Genomic DNA, 12,235 nt, shown 5'->3' on the forward strand with positions numbered 1-12,235 from the left:
GAAAGGCGCGGAGGATGGCGTTTGATTGGTCGGCGGTGATACTACCCGACTTAGCATCAGTTACGACGATCGTCAGGTCTGAAGCCGCCGCCTGTGCGTAGGATACGCCTGGCTGGTTGGGATTCACAAGCCGCTGCTTCTTGGGATCTCCTTGCGGGGAAAAGGACTCGTCCCGTGCCCTCTTAGCAGCAGCTCGTGAATGCTTGCCTGGCTTCTTTTTGTTTTTCCCTGATGCCGGACCTGCTGGGGTGCTGGTTGACGTACCAGCCTTGGGGGGTTGGGAAGGTCCCTTCCCCTTAGGCGGATGTCTTCCTGCCTGTACATACAATCACGCTGTATCCCATAAAGGGGTAGACAGAGCACATGAAACTTTCAGTACTCAAGTTTCAGTACCACTCGGGTGGAATGAAAACACAATTGTGACATTGCAGTGACAGGTTGCCAGCCTCTTATTATGTATCAAGAAAAACATGCTTATGGCGAAAGATAACTGTATTTTCTTTATTTTGTTAAAATATTAAAATCACGTAAGATTATTAGGTAGGTTTTTTTACGTACCTACATGCCCTATTCAGTGTATGGCTTCTTAATTTCTCTTAATCACCTACTAATAATGGGGTTTGTTGTTGGTTACTAGGAATCGGAAAAGACATTCAAACAATAATACATAGTTAGTTACACTTATTTGTTTACAAGAGGGGCGAAGTTTTTGTTAAACTTCTCGTTCTAATATTGCTGACCGACCATAACAAAGATACCGACATTTAACCATTTTAAAGTCTAAGGTCGGTTTCTAAAAAAAGTGTATTTAGGCGTCAGTTACCAAATTATGTTTAACGTAAAATACGTTGAATACTTAATAAATTAATATAAATAAACATATTTATAATAAATACAGTGAAACCTGGATAAGTGAGACTTCAAGGGACGAGAAAATTTATCTCACTTAAAGAGGTATTCCACTTATTCAGGGTCTCAGTTAGACAGGTATAATAAAATGTTTGTCTCATTTATAGAGGTTATCACTAATAGAGGCCAAAATAGGGGATATATCAGTTATAGAGGTGATAAATAAGGTGTTTTGCTTATAGTTATTATTAATTGCATACTAAAAGAAAAGGTTCCTTGTTTTTATTAAATAAAATATAAGATTCTAACATCATTGTGTCTTAAAACTTTTATATTTTAATAAAAGTTTTTTTTAAATAATTTTTATGTTACTTATCGAGATTTTAGTTTTAATTATTTTTAGTATTCATTAAAATAACCAAGAAAACCCTTAAACTCACCTAAACACAAAGAATCAATCGCGTAGGTAATAGATAGGTTAAGAATTATTAAAAATATGGAATTTGATTTTCAATAAAGTCCAAGTTACAGAGGTCATAGATTGACTGTATCTCAGATACAGAGGTAACTTCTTATAAAATTCTTAACAAACAATTTCAAATATAGTCTCAGTAACAGAGGTAAGATACACTCTCTGTCTCACTAATAGAGGGAAATGTGACAATAAAATCGAAAAGGCTAATCTCAGTTATAGAGGTCTGTTTTGTCTCACTAACAGAGGTAAATCGGTGCGAAAGTGTCGGGACCGCACTTTAGGTCCCAGCTAAAGAGGTTTCTCACTTATCCAGGTCCCACTTAACCAGGTTTCACTGTACTTGGATTAATAGTGTAAAAATATCGAATTTCTAACATCTTCCAGGTACCTTACGGATTTAGAAAAAAAATAATGAAAATTTAGATCACGCCTGTTCAGAGGGGTAGGCAGAGATCACGGATTTCCATTTACTACGATCCTGACAAATTACTTTCGCTTCACACACTTTCATAACGTTTCTCATACACGCTCGTCGGTTTCGAGTACTTCTGACCTGGCCTTTTTGCAATATTTCCCCGATTTGAACAAGAAAAGTTCGCCTAGGTCTTCCACTTCCAACTGACCCTTCTTCTCTTTTTAACCGCCTTTCAAATCTTAAGGGAAGGGGTTCTCAATTCGTCTGTATTTTTTTTTATGTTTGTTCCTCGATATCTCCGTCGTTACTAGACCGATTTTGAAAATTTTTATTTTGATTGAATGTATATGCATACAGATTGGTCCCATTTTTCTCAGAACTCAGTTCTGGTGGTGGGATCCTGGAGAAATCGAGGGAACTCCTCAAATCTGAAAGGCATACATATGGAACAGCATGCATTTACGTACGGAACAGTGACATTTGGTGCACTGAAACTCCTGATGATGGTCAGAATGGAACTCCTCAAATCTGAACGGCACACTTATAGTGACTTTTTTTATAAGAACAGCATGCACTTACGTCCAGAACAGTGACATTTGGTGCAGTGGAACTGCTGATGAAGAGTGAGCCGCCCCTGGTTAGAGTTCCGTTCTGCTAATCATTCTCATCTGTAAGTACTTCAGAATCATCCAAATTTCAAAATTGGTTCAGAAATGACGGAGATATCGAATAACAAACATTAAAAAATATACAGACGAATTGATAACATAATCCAACATTTGAAAGTATTTATCACCAGAACCCCAAAGGAAGGCAGTTTTGTTTTTCTTAAAAATTATTTCATATACTTTCTTCGTTACTCTCCTCTCATCCATCCTCTCTACATGCCCGAACCACCTTAACATACCCATCTCAATCTTTGTCACCACATCTACATCCACTCCACACTCATCATTTATACGTTAGTATTTTCCCCCTATCTAACGTTAAAAGAAATGTTTGCTAGTAACAAAATAACTTGTTAACATAACACCGCTCATAGATCCCTTTGAACCTTAGTGTAGGGGCAGCGGCGGCTCACTCCACGATTCTATCGCCGCGCTACAAGTACATGCTGGCGGCCGCGAGTTCGCGGCCTAATCATGGGTGGCGCGCGTTCTCACGGAACGCACGTTCGCACTTTCGATTGTTACTTTACGTCTCGAGTTTTTTTAAGATATCCGCACGTGGAATGACTAATAATGCTTAGTTAAAAATCATCATGAATAAAATAATACAATTTTACACAGATGTACGTATTATTGATTAAGTCCCACGGAAATGTTCAATAAGGCTTGTGATGTTGGGAAAAGTATATAAATACGGTATATGTATACTCGTATACCTAGAGAGTACCCAAGACGCCGCGCACGTGCGGCTCGTTTCTCTGTTAGAATTTTGTAGGCATTTAAAAAGGCGGCATTTCGTGAACATCAAAGAAGTGGGCCTTCTGTACTTGTACTATATTATGTATAATCTGTGGTAGGGGAGAGGTGCCATGAATGGGACAATTTTACTTAGTCAAAGATTTTATGTTACAAATTACATACTTATAATAAAATAAAGTTGGGTTTATAATCAAAGTATATTTATTTATCTTTGAATGATATAACCAAAAACTATACTTTCTCAAGGCGTTTTAACACTATAGCTAAATAAATAAAAAATACAATATGTTCCATTCATGACTGGTCTTGAAAGGGAAAGTGAGAGTCATGAAAGAGACATACTGAAAGAAATACGTTAAATTCAAAACTACTATACATTCTTAACGGCAATCATAAAAACAACGTTTTATAGTCATCTTGTAATACTAAATTATTATTTGGAACATGTTTATCACGTAATAGTTGCATTTATGAGATCACATCTTAGCTGAGGTCTTCAAATACGTCGCTCGCATATTTTCCTGTTCAGCAGTAAAAATTCTACGATTCCCGACATTTGGACAGTACTGGAAGTCTTTATTTGTTTTAGTCTTCATAACTAGTCTATCTAAGTGAGTTTTGCTTATGTTGTAGGTATGTAAGCAGTAACTACAGACCGCAAACACTTCTTCTTATCTATCACTTCTTTCAAGGCATCTTCTCTTTTTATTTTAGCATTTATTCGGTCTGTTTTCTTAGGAGGCATTGTAGAATGTATTTTATAATACTTCGAATTATGTATTCTGAAACAAATTAGGCATTCACAATTAAACACGAGCATACAATACCCAGGTCATGAAAGGGCCGTCCCTTGCAAGGCCAGCCTAGCTGTCCCAAACAAGACTTTCTTGCATTTAAAAATAACCTCACAGCTAAAATATGTCTAGAGAACTTTGTAAAAATGTGTAAGGTGGGCAAGACCGGCATAGTTTATTTGAAATAAAGTTTGAGTGGATAAAACTCTATAATTAATGTAGTCTGGCGTAATGCGCATGGTCCTATGAGATAGCAAATATTATATTTTACAAAGCTTTTATAATATTTTGGTGAAATAAGGTACTTTTAAGTCATAAAAATCACATTTTATAAGGCTCGGCGGGTTGACCGTCCTCCCGCGATGAGTACAGAAAGACCGTCTAGTGCTTGTTGTCGCGTAATTTCATATGAGACTAGGTTCCAAAATCATGATCATTGTTATTTTACTTAATAACAGGGCAGAATGTGCTAAATAATTAATAAAATAATGTTAAAATTTTGAACAATAAGTATTTTTCTATTTATAAGGCAAGACCGGCATAAGTCCCGTAGATGGGATTCATAACCTTTTCTTTTCAGGTCCAGATATTGCATAATACTGTTTTTACAACGAACACCTGCGATAAAATTTAGTCACGATATTACAGACTCATATAAATCCAACTACTTATCTGTTTTTGAAACTTTTTTATTAAGAAAACGTAATAGGATATTAAGATGTCGTGAATTGGTTTGGTAACATTTCTTAGCAATGCTTGGTTTTTCTATAGTTACTACCAGAGTTACCACCTACCTGAGCTACCACCCCCGAAAACCTATTGACGACACCCATGACGACTTTTTGTCAAAGTGACAGCCAGCAATGTCAATTAACGGTCGGGTAGCCGTAAAATAGTCGGTCAAAAGTGTCAAAACCGTTTTAAAGGGTACCCATACGGTCCCTGTTGGGTAATGCTGATTATAAAAATAATAACCAACTTGAAACCCTACTCTTTTTTGAAATATTTGTCGCCGCATGTTGCACAATCTAAATATACTTAAACAAAAATAATAAAAAACGGTTAGAGCTTACGATAATTCTACCAACTTAAATATGATGATGAATAAAGCAGTGTAGGCTTACTTCTGTTCACCTCTTATCATTCTTCACAACCATGTCACATATATTTTATTTTTACTTAATACTTTCGAATGATTTTAGTAACACCATACGAATCATTATCAAAACTGTATTTCGAAGTTAAAATCTAAAACGGTACAACTATCATAAGCCAAAAACGTACCTATATATTGATATTGTTTAGACTCGACTTATTTCCAATAAAGCCTAAAAAAGGTTGGCAACTCCTTGTTTATCATATGTCGGTCTTGCCTTTCTCTTTTATGCCGGACTTTCTGACTAGGCACAATTTCTAAGTTACATATTTCAGAACATAAAACTAGAAATTGAGCGCGTTTTGAGTAGAATAATAGTACTAGTCACTCTAGTCAGAAATAACGGTTATTAAATGACTGCGTTACATACATGTTGAACTTGATGTTCGAGTTCGAAACAAGAAACAAGTTTATTATTAACTAGTGTTCGTCCTAGGGATATGTATTGAAGACCAATGGATTAAGGATGAAAAACTGCTATACCTCCAGAGGTGTGAGAGGCGTAGATATATAAACAAAAAAGTTATAGTCAATAGACGGTCTTTCCGGGTAGACGGTCTTCCCCACACTGACCTTACACCTTTTAGGTAATTAAACCACGAAAAAGTTTGCAGTACAATTAATGCGGATTAATATCACATTCAGTCTTATAATCAATTTTCAAATACAACATAAAAATACTTTAAGACACGAAAAAATTCAACCACGCTTCGCCATTTTGTTTCTCATGACAGCCTGGTTTCACTTACGTCAATATTGTCTGTGGATCAGTGTTGCCAGAATGCAGAAATAAAAGATCTACTACTTAGTTCCTAACGCGGAAAATTGAATTTGTCCCATTCAAAACCTGTCCCATTCATAGCACTTTCCCTTGATTGGGTGGGACTCCACAGTTCGGCGTTATCTTCAAATGGAAGTTACAATTCTCGTCACAAATTGAAATCAGTAAACCCTTTGGGGACATGTAATCTAAGTCACAACCAGTAAAATATGCTCCCTTCCAATTTCGGTTCTAATTCAAAGCAAGGACTGGAAGTAGTCACAGCATAAGTTTGAATTTGAAGGCCAGTATCGTCAGTTCAAAGAGTACGTGCAGAGTACAGATGTCAATCATCAAATGTAAATGCAGACAATATTTAATAGTAGGTACATTACGATACAAGTGCGGAAAAGTCAACAGGGTAAAGTGTGAATTGAACGAAATGGTAACGAGAAAAACGAAATCTTACCTGCTTCTAAATATTGAAAGCAACATCATTGGCTACATTTGACTTTCTTAATCAATAAAAATAGTTTTGAAATGCCCTAGAATCCCTAGATCCTTCAGAGGTGTGTGGTCTAGAACGCAAAAAAATGACTATTCTAATATTAAGTCTATTAGTCTACATCGCAAACGATCTAAATCGCAAAATGACCACTTTTATATTTACCACATTTCTTTTATATGGGTAGTTTAGGTTCGTTAGTTATCTTAAAATGACGGAAGGCCAACCTGCACAGAATAGTCGATATAGCATTAAAGTGAAGATAAAACGGAAAGAATATTGTAGGCGTTTTGCGTTCTAGACCTGTAGTTGTGATTGAGACCTGGAGTTGTAGTTTGTGATGTAGACTAATAGCGATATAGGTGAAGTCACTAGTAATTTTGCGTTCTAGTCTAGACCATCCGCGATTAACCCGTATTAGGCGTATTCTGCCTTTACTCTGGGTTTGGAGTAATAAAAACTTTTTGTTATACTTTTGGTTACTTCAACGGTAAAAAAGGCGTCCAATAACCTTTGAAGTAACCAAAAGTTTAGAAGAAGAAAATCTTTCAATTTATTCTTTCATTAATAAGTTATAACCCATTTTCCATCGCATTACTCATATGACTTACGATATTAGGTTACTTCAACAAAGATTACAAACGCTTGGTTCACAAAGTGCGGAGACAAGATGCATATTACTTTACTCCCGTTTTCCTCTACTTGCGAAAATTGAGCTAATAGATAGTGACTACCAGCTAACCTGCGCTACTCGCGCGCTTAGGATACTGAATATTGTTAGATTGTTACATTGCGTCGTAGCCTACTATAGACTGAGCACTAGCAGCGCGGAACCAAGGGCGGCCGATAGTTAATCACTATTCGCATCTGTGATGAAGTGTGGCTCGATTGTAATTACTTCGTGTGTTGATTTAAGCTTTATCACGAGGCGAAGGAGTCTGCCGGCCCCGCAACGGAATATTGAATTTATTCCTCTAGAGATACTTTATACAATTACCGGTCAGTCAGGAGGTGCCGCCACGGGAACCTATTAAAATATGGGAGATAAGATCGAATTTTTAGTGCGGAGGAGGTGGGTTGGGCGCTGTAGACCGAGAGTCCACATCAAAAAATTATGTATATATTTTATTTGTGTGGCATTGTATTGTACTTATTAAAAGAGACAATGATAGAAATTAAATGTCTACACAAAGACCAGTCAGCCATTTTGCATCTACGTCTTTCAGCGCGATCGTCCTAAAATTAACATAATTCACAATTCTAGGAATTGGAGGTGTTAATATAATAAAAATAATCGTGAACTAATTTAATATTGCAATTTAATATCAAGACTTATAGATATGACGTAAACGTCAAAATATATAATTAACAATAATAAGAAACCATGCAAAAACGCGCAATGCAAACGCCATGCGAAATTCGTCACTTTTTTGTGCAACATTACAATGTAGTATGAAAATAATGATACAAAAGAGAATCCTATGAAGAGTCCGGAGAGAAGGAGCGGATAATCCGTATGACAGTTCCATTCCTTTTACTGCTAATTAAATAAAATACTATTTTTACAGTAGTGTGTTAATGCTGCATAATTGATAAATCTATATTTAATCTCTAAATAATCAAAAATTTTTAACTCATTTAAGTGTTACAAAGTGCTTGCTCGAATTTCGTAATGTTTTAAGTAGTTTTTAGGGTTCCGTACCAAAAAGGTACAAAAGGAACCCTTATGGCGCCACTCTGTCCGTCTGTCTCTCTGTCACGTTAGTGAATATCTTTCCAATTTGGGATACTTACGAAAATCGTTAACCTCTACCAGATTGAAAGTATTATTTTTTAATTTATTTATATAAATTATAGAAAATGGCCAAAATTTAAGGGGGGCAAACTGTAAATGTGAAGTTACTAGTCAAGTGGGGTATCGTTAGAAAGAGCTTAAACTTTACGTATCAAAACTATTTTTTATAATTTTGTTGTGGAAAAAAGTGTTTTTTCAAGGAAAATGCAAAAAAATACCGTTTCCCCCATCTTTTTTATTTCCGAGGTTTCCAACGAAAATTTATGAAAATTTTACCAAACATGGCTATTGTGATAAATATTACAGGAAAAATAAAATCGTACACGAATCATTAAAACTTTTATTTTTAAAAAACCTTTCAGATTTACGTTGTCAATTTTACCACCCCTGCGGGTGTTTATAGCATCTGTAATTTTTACAAAATAACTATGAAATTACCTGCTTTCTAATAGAGCTAAAATGGTTAAAATCGGTTCATGCAATAAATTATTATCCTTTAAAAATCATCTACCATACTTTAAGCTCGCGTACATCTTATACTTTTAAACGAGCAATTCTTGTATATTTATTTATTTATTTGTTTATATATACCGACGATCTCGGAAACCGCTCTAACGATTTCGCTGAAATTTGTTATGTCGGGGTTTTCGGGGGTGAGAAATCGATCTAGCGTAGCCTTAGATCCCGAAAAACGCGAATTTTCGGGTTTTCATGAGTTTTTCTTTCACGTTAGTACATGTAAAATATGGTCGTTAATTTCGCCGCGCGCGCATCGATTCCGCTTAGCTCAGTCGTACGAGGTCGGTCTAATGTACGCAGATAGATCGTAGGTGTCAGGGTTTCGAATCCCGGCCAGAAATTAAGTTTTTGTTTTTTGTCTTTTTTTGTTTTTGTATTTATAAGAGTTTTTTTTTAATCTAAAGACGTGATATATTAAAATAGAACCGAGCTCGGTCGCCCAGATATTTAGTACTTAATTTGCCGATGGATGTCGCTGTACGTTGAACGCTCATTTTCTACATAGCGTTTTTCTGATATAATCGGGTCGGGTGTCGGGCCAGAGGACTCTTTACGACACGTTGTAAACTATTTAAATCGATTTGTCTTGATTTTCTTTGGACGTTGTGTAAAATTATATATTAAATATTCCTTGCTATCTGGAAAATTTATTCTTGAAGGATTTAGGTAAGTCTGTAGGTCTATAGGTATGTATGAATAAGATTTCATGATTCAACTACCTATTGAAAGTTTGTACGGAACCTTCGGTGGGTGAGTCCGACTCGCAATTGGTTTTCTTAATTATTAGACGCTTGGACTGTGACTCAAAATATGATATATATATTATATACACAAAATATGATTTACTGCAAAATATGATGTTAATACTAACATTATGAAACAAAAAGTAATAAATAAATAGCTTCATTTACAAGTATTTTTATTAATGTGTTGAGACAATTTAAGTAATCAGTAAAAAAGTAACTTAGTAATAATGCTAACTCCGCCCACAATCATGCTTAATTTTTAATGGCTGAGAATTTTGCGTATAGCCTGCAGCATGTACTCTTGATACATTTTTAAAATACGTTTCCTATAAAGGCTGGGCTCTCGGTCTAATATAAACGAGGCTCGGATGCCAGCTTCCTCGCGCTCTCGCATATATTCTTATATCTACAATTGTTTCTAATTATGAATTGATCAAACATTCAATTGGATTTTGTTTGTAATTAACTCGAAATGTTTGTTCTTATTTGTAATTTGTTATTTAATTGGCTTCTGATTAGTGATCAAAGTGTTTTGGGGGCACTTTCTTGTTAGCTTATCAACTTAAAGCTTTGGAGAAAATTAACCCTTTTTATTGGGGCAGTTTATAAGTACTTGTAAGTAACAATTTTTTTTATTTTCTATAACAGGTGTCCAATGTCCATCAACTAGGTTCAATATATAATGTTTGAATACCATTTGAAAATGCAGTTATTATCCTGTGAAGAGATGGGTAGGGGTGAGTAAATACTGAGTATTTACCCGTAATTTACTCAAAGCACCGAGTAAATACTCGTATTTACTCATTTGGGTGAGTAGAAACTGTTGCCTAAAAATAATTTAAAAAATGAGATTTAAGTACTTAGTCGTGTTTATTTTAACTGTGTGGACATGTTTAAATGAGATTTATATTATTAGAAGCTTATGGGAGTCTTAGTTTGTCGAAAAAGAGGTAATCATTGTGAGAAAAAAATAGTGATAATGTTTAGTTAGCAGTTTTGTTTTTAAAAAGCTGGTATTTACAGCAAAAGTATGAGACTTAAATTAAATTGATGTTCTAGATAACGGCATGACGTTCGGAAGTGATTGTTAATGTGGCACTTACGACCTTTTATTAAGGGTTTTCTAAAGAAAACTCAAAAATGGCTCAGCTGATGACGTTTAAAGTACTAGTTTTGTATTTTGTATTATATGGGCAATAATTTAATGGTTTCTGGATATTTTTCCTACAGCGAATTCGAAAGTTATAAAGGTATAAACATTATTTCGGCCTTAATTATCGTTTTATTCCAAAACTGTTCATATTATTTGAAAACTTTTTTAGAAACATTCAATTAATTTTTAAAGACCTATCAGATGATGTATAATACACTAGTAATTTCTGAATTTTATTTTTGTGAAAAATAGTTACATGTATGGAGAGCACGTCTTTAAAATAAAATTCATATAAATTTGATTACTTAATTTAGTAGCCGATAACAAAATACACCAATATTTCTAATTTGTATTTCCATTTCAGCACGCTAAATAGTTTATACCCACCAATTTGAGTAAAAACGAGTAAATACGGGTATTTTGAGTAAATACTGAGTATTTACTCGATATTTACTCTTGAGTATTTACTCACTACCCATCTCTAATCCTGTCGTATTCTAGTGTAGTAAAGTACCTATTAGTTATTTTACGACAACATAAAAATGCATTTTACTATTCCTAATCAAGCATTAAATGAACAAATAACTACGAAACATGCGTCCGTTAACGAGAACATGATACAAGTCCAACACAAACCCAAGCAGTGAAACAAAATTCTTCTGTCGTCTCACAGCTATAAACACTAAACGACTGGGAGGCGGTCAGACGGAGTGACTAACCGCCTTAGGCCTCCATCTGCGTAATATACGGCGGAGGCTGAATATAGTTTTTAATTAGGATCGCCTACCGGCCTCGGGTTCTATTTGTTTAACAAAACTCAATGGAAAACGAGATGCCCCGATAACCGCTATCACGAATGTTTGAGCTGTCGTCTTATTTGCGAATCAGCCGTTAGGGAGATTTACGCGCCTGCCAGCGGCCGGGTTAACTGCCACAATCAATTGACTAAATAGATAGAATTAACCGCATGAAAACAAGACCCGAATCGTTCTTACACCAACTAAAGGCTCCTTGGTAAAATAACATTTTTAAGTGCCGGCTCTGTTAAAATTAGGAATTCAGTCACATTGCTCTCTTGTCTATTTGTTGTAGCCGCGAAGTTAGGAAGTGATGTGCGTCATAATAAGATGAATGGTGTAGCTGTCATCGCAAATTAAAGTTCTCTTCAAGATTTTAATAAGGTCTTTGTCAAACAAAAGTTTTCAATTTATGTAAATTGCCAAGTTTGAAGCGAGTTGGCGAAAGATGGCCTGGAAGCGTCATCACCCGGTCGGTTATCGAGCCGCGCATCTTGTTATGCGATTGAATAATGGATTGTAATCAAAACACAAATCGATAACTGATGGGGGCTTAGAAAAAGAATGCGACCGCGGCTGCAGGCGCCGGGGCCCGGTCGGCGGGCCTCTGCCCAATCTGTAAATTTCAATTAAGGCTTTCCTATGTTCGCTACCGCCGTTGAATTGGCCCAATGAACAACTCGTTTTGCATAAATGCCCGCCAGCTGTTTACAATAATCGATGATATGTTTTTACGAGTTACATTTTCAATTTATTGATATTCATTCTTGGTCGGACAATTTATTTGTATCGATGTTTAAGACTTCTGTTTGCTTTTATAGCAGCGCGTTGACGGTTTTACGAC

General features: G+C 35.6%; 1 protein-coding gene across 2 annotated transcripts in view; it reads left to right on the forward strand.

Annotated features, from left to right (window-relative positions):
- Window positions 1–12,235, forward strand: part of LOC125240779 (ankyrin repeat domain-containing protein SOWAHC) — a 107,489-nt gene that overhangs the window by 53,509 nt on the left and 41,745 nt on the right. The gene's annotated exons all lie outside the window — the stretch shown is intronic.

Source organism: Leguminivora glycinivorella, chromosome Z, assembly GCF_023078275.1.
Source record: "Leguminivora glycinivorella isolate SPB_JAAS2020 chromosome Z, LegGlyc_1.1, whole genome shotgun sequence".
Lineage (NCBI taxonomy): Eukaryota > Metazoa > Arthropoda > Insecta > Lepidoptera > Tortricidae > Leguminivora > Leguminivora glycinivorella.